The following is an 8,497-nucleotide window of genomic DNA, read 5'->3' as shown; positions in this document are numbered from 1 at the left end:
ATCAGGTTTTCTTTTTTTAAACTGCCATTATGTTTAAATTATATTTGTATTGATTCATGTTTAAAATAGAACATAAAACATACTAGACAGAATTTACTGGGTGATTTACTGGGGATAAAATTCTGGCCCATGGCAATGGAGTGCTATACTTCTGGTGCATGAACACTGTTTAATTGCCCAACACTGGCAAGCACATATGGATAACTGGAAATAAGCATGAAAAAATATAATAGCAACAGCATAGATGCATATATGGCAGAAATAAATATATTGGACCAAATCTTGGGGCCCTAGTCATTTTACAGGTGATTATGCAGTTAAGCAATAGGTCTGAAAAAGATTACCAGATATTTTTTTTTGTGCATGCAATTTAATCAATATCATTTATTTCCTTTTCTCTCTCCTTAAATTCATCAGTAGCTGCCTGAATAGAGGTTCCTATTTCACAATAGAGTTGTTATGCTTGAACAGTTATAGCATTTTAAATTCACAGCCTGCCTTATTCCAGAGTAGCTTCTCCATGTAGTCACGTTTTCATGGTACTGCTGCCTGTATGATGATTCAGGTGCAGAACAGCCCAACATTCTTCATATTTTGAAAGATCTTCTGCTTTTGGATGGTAACTTACTTTTTACCACAGCCAAAGACCAGAAGTAAGTTTAAGTCATGGGGTGTTGATTGTAGCTGTGTTGGTCTAAGGCCATAGGTAATCAAGGTTCTTTGGGTGGATGTGATATATTTTATTGGACCAACTAAATAGTTGGAAAAAATGTTCTTTGCAAGCTTTTGGGCACAAACACCTTTCCTCAGGCATAGGGAGACTGCTGGTGTTGTGTGTTCTCCAAAGACAAGGTCTAAGTTAATCAGTCTTTGGCATCTGGCTATCTCTTTACCTTGACACATTGGTTGTTTAAAGCTTAGAGAACACACAACACCAACAGAGTCTCCCTATGCCTGAAGAAGGGGTGTTTGTGCCCAAAAGGTTGCAAAGAATATTTTTCCAACTATTTAGCTGATCTAATAAAAGATATCACATCTACCCAGAGAACCTTGCAAGTCTAAGTCATGATATTATAACTGCCAGTACTGGGAGGAATTACTAATATACAGTTAGAAAGCTAAAGTCCCCAACTTTTCTGTTTTGTAGAGTGGTTTGTTGTGGCCCTGATGATACACTGACTCTGAAAATCACACCACTCTCACATAGGCAGTTTTTGCTCACTTGGAAGAGCATTCATTCTAGAAACATGCACAGGACAAAGCCTCAAACAACTAATGTGTCAAGATAAGGAGATAGCAGGATGTCAGTAGGTATATGGACGCTCAGTATACATGCACTCTGTATGGGTGATAGAGAGAAACAGAACAACTACCTGTATGCAGGTGACAAAAAAACAACATTTATAGAGCTAGGTAAGTGTCATTTAGGCATGTACTGGACAACAGATTTTCCACTTCAAGATTCTTAAGTTTGGAAAAGAAATGACTGGGGAAGGGATATGAGAAAGAGTCTATGAAATCATGAACAGAGTGATAAAATGAATAGGTAACTATTACCAGTCTTTATTGTATTTCATGAAATAAGAATTAGGGAGCACGTAATGGAATTAGCAAGCAGCAGGTTCAAACAAATAGAAGGATGTACATGTGGAACTCATTGTTACAAGACATGAGGGAAGACAATAGTATAACTTCCCACAGCTCAATAAACATCAAATGGGACAGCCTTGTTGTCGCTGCAAAAGATGCTTAGCTTGTCAACACATCTCCACAATCAACACCCCCACAATGTACCCACCAGAATCCATGGATCCTACATATGCCTTTCCTAAAATGTGATTTATCTGATCCAGTGCAACAGATGCCCTCAAGGAAACTATTTTGGTTGAACTAAACAGCAACTACACACAAAAATAAACTCTCTTAGAAAAAATATAAAGGACAGAGACAGAGTTGCTGGTTTTAGCTGTGTTGGTCTAAGGACATAGGCAGGCAAAGTTCTTAGGATAGATGTGATATCTTTCATTACACCAACTAAATTGTTTGAAAAATGTTTTTTGCAAGCTTTCAGGCACAAACACCCTTCTTCATGCATAGGGAGACTGTGCTGGTGTTATCAGATGCACACGTATGTCAGCAGGAGCATATTTTTCATAGAACAGCCACTCCCTTTCTGCCCTTAACTATCCTCATTCTCAAGGGAAGTCTACCAAACACCTTTAAAAGGTGAGTTTGGGAACAAAAAATGATAAAGTGCCTGGAGTCTAGAAACCAAGGACTGAACACCAATATTGATTATATGACACACTGTAATCTGATTCCTGAAATTCTTCATACACATTACAGGTGATAATGACCCCCCTCCTTTTTGATAGGTCTTGATCTAGTAATCAAGCTTCTTTGCTTTTCATTCCCTGGGAATGTCTCCCCTCTCCAATTTCATAGCTCTACCCACTGTTCTTAACAATCATTGTGCTTGCTCCTGAGGCCTGATGAACACTTTGCATTCAAAAGCTTATCTAACTTTATCCCAACCATGCAGTTGGTCCAATAAAATATATCACCCCCCAAACTCCTTGCATCTTGTTTAATTTTCAAGGCCATTTTCCCTACTGACATTCAAGGGATGGCAGGAGTTTCACTATTAAATATGGAAGTGAACATTGCTATAATTTTCTACATGTCCCCCCCACAGTTACAGCAAATTTGTGTCATTTCTCAATTCAAAGATTTATGTGAATAGCCACATTTTAAGCTAAAGGCTACAGCTCCCTGCTAAACAAATTGTTCCTGTTGCTGACAATAGTAGCTGCTTGTTAATGCATGTAAGAATAAAATTGGTATTAAGATTACAAGATTTATAGGCCTGAGAAGATGCCTTTTTCATCTACTAGAACATGTATGTGTATCAGAACACCTCCATTCATTCACAAGCCTGCAATAAGATCAGTCAGCATGATCAGGCTACACTTAACCACAAGAAATGCAGGTTAAAAAACTTTCAACTGTTTTTCATCAGAAAAAGCTGTTTCAAGTAAACTTAAGATTGTCATGAAACTGCATCAATTTCAAAGAGAACTTCCCCAGGGAAAATTTTTGAAGACGTTCATTGTTTCCCTCTTTGGAAAGCTTTCATTTCAGAGCATTTTGAAAATTAAGTTTGTAATATTTGTCTTAAATTTTGTTTCCTTTCTCGTTCCCTTATTTATTATTTTTACATTATTTCAGGACCTATCAGTAGAAGTAATAGTACGGACTATTGTATTAAGGCTGAACGTCACAATAATATAATAGTCAAATTATTCGGGGCAGAGATGGTGTGGGTGCTGCAGTGTATGTTTGGCAGCCCAGAGGTTGCAAGTCTGAGGCCAAGTGCTTTTGGCTTGGCTCTTTCAGGTTCAAATGAATCTGAGTTCTGCTAAATACCTTGTCACAAAGGCACAAGACAGGAAAGAAAAGTCAAATTATCTATTTCTATTTTAATTGGTGTTTTAAAATCATTAAGGGCTGATAGTACTGACTGAAATATCTTGTTTTGCAGGTCAAGGTTTCTCTTATTTGTGGTGTTATGAAAAAGTCTGTCACTTGGATAAGTTCTCATTTCCTCCAACTCAAAATGAAAATAAATGTCAAAATGTTGAAGTTTCCCACAAAACAGAAATTCTGAGCTTTAAGTCACTGCAGTTACAAATTCCAACCAAGAATACTGTATTATTTCCATCTAGTGGAGAGGGGACACATGAACTAGGCATACTAAAGAGAATATAGCGAAGGCCAGTCATTTTCTCATATAAGTCTCTGTAATTAGAGTTGACACCTTTTGGAAAAGAAATATGTCTCCTGGATAGAAGTAATTCTTGTATTCAAAAGGAAAGAAAGAGTTACCAAAATAAGACATCTGTCCATTTCATCTTGTTGGCAAGTGCTCCCAGAAATGATTGATAGCTCATGTTCAGCATTAACATTAGGATCTGCCCGTGCTCTAAATTCGTCTACAGTCCATACATCCAGATTAAATTTTCAGGACCATTTCTGCAGTCAGTGAAGTAATATGAGGCTCAGTGCACTGACAGGAATAGCAAAATCACTTCTCGAAACTAAATTTGCTTAACTAAATTAAATGTATTGCACCACTAAGGAGACCAAGTTGACATCCACGGCAAAATAGAAAGAGGTAAAAAAATAATCTAATCTTGGATGTCTTGAGGAATGACAGGATTTAAAGAAACAGAACAGAGCAGAAAGCCTTTGCAATATTCTGTGCAATGACTTTGTACAATCCCTGGCTATAACATGCTCTGGATTTCCTTTTGCGAGGGGAGTGGGTAGGGATAACACTGAGAAGGATCAGTACTTGATGGAAATAGAAAACAGCTTTTAAATGTTTAACTGTGCAGGAGAAGGGAGAAAGTGCACTTCAGTTTTTCTTGTCTAATAAGCCTGAGAAACACAGAATGACTGAAAAACACATGGGAGAAGTGTTCAATAATTACATATGACTACGGATTCCTTAGTAATTATTTTTAAGGGTGAGATTCTTCTGTTACATGGGTTAGAATATAGATTAAATCCATTAAAAATGATTTGTGTTACTTCAGTCTTGTACCAGTATAATTTTGCCTCCAAAATACCAGTGACCCCAGTATGTCACTATATTGTTTGATCTCATAATAATGCTATAATTTACCTAAGAGAAAAAATGTTCCTCATGTCTATCTTGACCTGGTTTGAACCTCCAGGAATTCCTAGGGGAGAGTAGTTCTAAAAGGTCATCACACATTATCTCTGCAGCTTTTCTCTGATTTGGGAGGGGTCTGTCTCTCCCCATGGCAAGAGAAAAGGTTTCTGTCCTCTGTAGATCCCAAAGCCCCAGCAGTTCTGATGAGTAAGATCAGCATCCAGTTTCGGGCCCCCCCACTACAGAAAGGTTGTGGACAAATTGGAGAGAGTCCAGTGGAGGGCAACGAAAATGGTTAGGAGAGTTGGGGAACATGAGATCTAAGGAGAGTCTGAGGGAACTGGGCTTATTTAGTCTGGAGAAGAGAAGAGAGGGAGGACTCAATAGCAGCCTTTAAGTACCCAAAGGGAGGCTCCAAAGGCGACGGAGCTGGACTGTTCTCAGTGGTGGCAGATGACAGAACAAGGAACAATGGTCTCAAGTTGTAGCAAGGGAAATTTAGGTTAGATATTAGGAAATTTTCGCAGTAGAAGGTTACCCAAGGAGGTTGTGGAATCCCATCCTTAAAGGGTTTTAAGGCCCAGGTAGACAGAGCCCTGGCTGGGATGATGTAGTTGGAGATGGTCCTGCTGTGAGCAAGGGTTGAACTCGGTGACCTCCTGTGGTCCCTTTCAACCCTAATCTTCCATGATTCTGTTTGTGCCCTGGGGCTCGTTATTTTTCCTTACCTATTCCTCGGCAGTCTAGCAGCTGAAACTATGCACTTGCAATTACTGAAGCCCAAAAATCCCTTATGGGAGGGTTCCCAGCCACAGGAAGCCAAAGGAAAGTCATGCAGCCTCTAGCAGTATTAACAACACCCCATAACCTTCTGGGATCTGTTGGCAGAGTCGAATGATGCACATTTACCTTTTCTGAAGCTCTCTCTTACTCCCAGCCTGTTTTCTGCTTTGTCTCAAATCAGCTACTTTCCTTGTAACCTGAACTGCAGGGTAAAAGGGAAGAAACCTCAGTACAAATTTGTAATGTTTTCTGACTGTCAGCAGAGGCTTTCCAGGAAGGTCTCCTCCAGGTTATTAACAATAGGGTAGTCAGCAATTTTAGACCTGGATGAAGGTGGAAAAACAACACCATTCACAACTAATTTATTTGGAAAAATACTGTAAAATTTGTATCTTCACCCATTCCGATTAAATTATGGGGGAATATGGAAATATTTAAATACTATCAAAGATATAAAATAATGTATAACATAATGTTGGCAGTTTTAATAAAGTTTGACACACAGTTGTGGTCATTACAAGGGCATTTATTACAATAAAGCCAATGTGTATTTGTAGTTGCTGGTGGCCATAAAATTGCCAAGAAGTTTGGCCTTTCCAGTAGGACACAAATGCAGAACTTATTACAAGTCAGCACCATGCCTCCTGTATTAGAACAATACAGGGGAAAAATGTACATGTGTATCTTTAAATTAAGGGAATTACTATAATGGGGCATGTGGTTCTTTAAAGTACAGATTGCAAAGCACTGCACTGTATCATTTTAATCCCCATAAGTAAATGCTCCCTTCTAGCTTCCTCTCCAATTTTAGTTAGTCTGCTGTTTGCTGTTCTTTCATATAAAGAGAACAAATACAAGGACAAAATGTGGAGAAGCAATTTTATTTTGCACACACTTTGTCAGGCTCCATCCCCAGAATTGATACAGTTGGGGAGAAGGAGTAAGGAGATGTCATATGACTAAATCACATGCTTTAACGTCTCAACTTCAGCAAAACTCAGCACGACTTCAGGCAAACCCAGAAAGTCATATTGAAATGGTGAAGTAACTGAGAACATCCAGAGCAAAGAAGACCAGCATTAGTCAGTCAGGGGTACATGCCTAGGAGCAATCCAAACCTGCAAAAGAAAGAAAATTGAAAAGTTACATTTTATTATGCATGTACAAAAGAGATCTTCTTTTCCTGAAGGTGGCCAAACTTGTAGCAGTTACTTATAAGTACCACCCCCCCTCCGCCCCAGAAGTGGATACTTTTTAAAGCACTGCTTTTTAAAGTAATTTCTCAGGATGATACCTAAAGCTTATTAGAGTTTTGTCACCTGGAGATTTGTGAAGTTTAGATTACTGCTAACCTTTTGCTCAGGATATTTTACCACCTCAGGTTTTTCTGTACTGAACTACAGATGATTCCCTTCTTAGCTGATAAAAAAGCTTCTTCAGAATAGATAAAATCTCACCCAGTTTTGACAGTGATGTGTCAGTATTTACCTTCAGAAATCATTTTTGCACAAATGACAGATTTACAATACTTGTTACCACAAACATCTATGTTATTTGTTATCACTATTCCAGAAAAATGTCCTCTGCACTAAACATGTAGTTGCTGAGTAAGAAAAAAAAACATTTACTAATGGCCTTTTTCCATTAAGCAAATGGTAACTAAGTATTTAGCTCTCCCCTTCCCCCCCATCAGATTAATGCATTTGATACATAGTAATTATGATAAACTAGTATCTGGACTTTAACAATTTGCAATCAGTAAATAGCTTTCTTGCCATTTTATTTTGTTTAGCCAACTCAGTTTAATACAGAAGACCAAGCTGCAATTCTTAAGTATTTACAATAAATAACTCAACAAAATTAACAAGAAAATGCCCTCCTTGCCACTAGCCTTCTCAGACAATGTACAGACATTCAGTTTCCCCTGAGAGATTTGCTGCTGTCTGAGGAGAAACCTTGAATGTACAGATGTTCAGAATTATTTTTTTCCCAGAGCAAAAATGGCTGCTCAAGGAGAAAACTAACCTGGGAAAAATCAGAGTTAAATTATTCCCAGGAGAATTTCTCCTTGGAAAGCCAATATCTATATAAGTTATCTTCTGAAAGAAGCCACAACACAGTCATCCAGCATCCCAGGGTGTTTGTTTCCCATCCTTCTTCTCCCCACCCCCCTGCCTCAATCCAGAGACTGTTTGTCATTCAGGCTGGACTCTCCTATCCTAGCCTAGCAGAGATCAGAGCACACCTCCTTCAGATTCCCACATTATGCTGCAAAGTAACACAAGCTGACTCTGAGCAGTCCAGGTCAGCTAACTGGGGGGGCTGCCCTGTGCATTGCTGCCACCTGTCTCTGGGCAGACTGAGAGAGCTTGGAGAGTACAGTGAGGCGTGTACACAGAGGCTCCCTGGCTGCACAACATCAGTACTGCAAGCTCTCTGCTCTTCAGGGGCTCAAGATTTTAATGTCTGTTCAGGCATCTGTGGGTAAGTTTTCCTACCAGAAAAACAAATCCAGAAAATTTTCCCAGGTCATTTGAACATGCGCACACATACACAATATTGTTCCTTTACCATTGTTTTGTATTAATCTGAAAAAAAATGGAAGACAAGATTGATTTTTAGAGGTAGTAAAAATAGACTTCTGGTCTTTGGCAAATTATTTCAGCAGAAAAGTTTTAAGTAATCTTAAAACTATATTGAAATACTTTGTTACAAAACTGAACCACTATTCAACTTTGTAAAAACTTCTTGTAAGGTTGTCCAGATGGTACAGAAGCATTTGACTTCAGAAGCTTACTGAATGAGCAAAAATAAATAAATAAATAATGGCTTTCCTACTGCGAAGGACTCTTCATGCATCAAATCTTGGGCCTATAAAGAGTAGCTTTGACTCCCAAAAGGGCATGCTTTTGTGTAATTCTTTACATTGGTTATTCTGAACTTCTATTAATGCTGATATCAGTACTCACAGTTGTGTCTCCAAGCACGTCCATGCTGGCTTTCATTCCTTGCTTCTACTCTGGTCTCATTCACACA

At 38.6% G+C, this 8,497-nt stretch overlaps 1 long non-coding RNA gene across 1 annotated transcript; it reads right to left on the bottom strand.

Moving 5' to 3' along the window:
- Positions 1-749: 749 nt before the first annotated feature.
- LOC109299943 lies at positions 750-5,826 on the bottom strand. Its single transcript, XR_002098066.1, has 3 exons — positions 5,817-5,826; positions 1,363-1,369; positions 750-854 (listed from the first exon to the last, which is right to left on the bottom strand). It is a non-coding gene; the product is annotated as an uncharacterized LOC109299943 (long non-coding RNA).
- Positions 5,827-8,497: the final 2,671 nt, after the last annotated feature.

Source organism: Gavialis gangeticus, unplaced genomic scaffold (genome assembly GCF_001723915.1).
Source record: "Gavialis gangeticus isolate Ggan-Ray unplaced genomic scaffold, GavGan_comp1, whole genome shotgun sequence".
Classification (NCBI taxonomy): Eukaryota; Metazoa; Chordata; order Crocodylia; family Gavialidae; genus Gavialis; species Gavialis gangeticus.
Note: the sequence above shows the minus strand (reverse complement) of the source record. Positions and strands in the feature narration are given on the sequence as shown.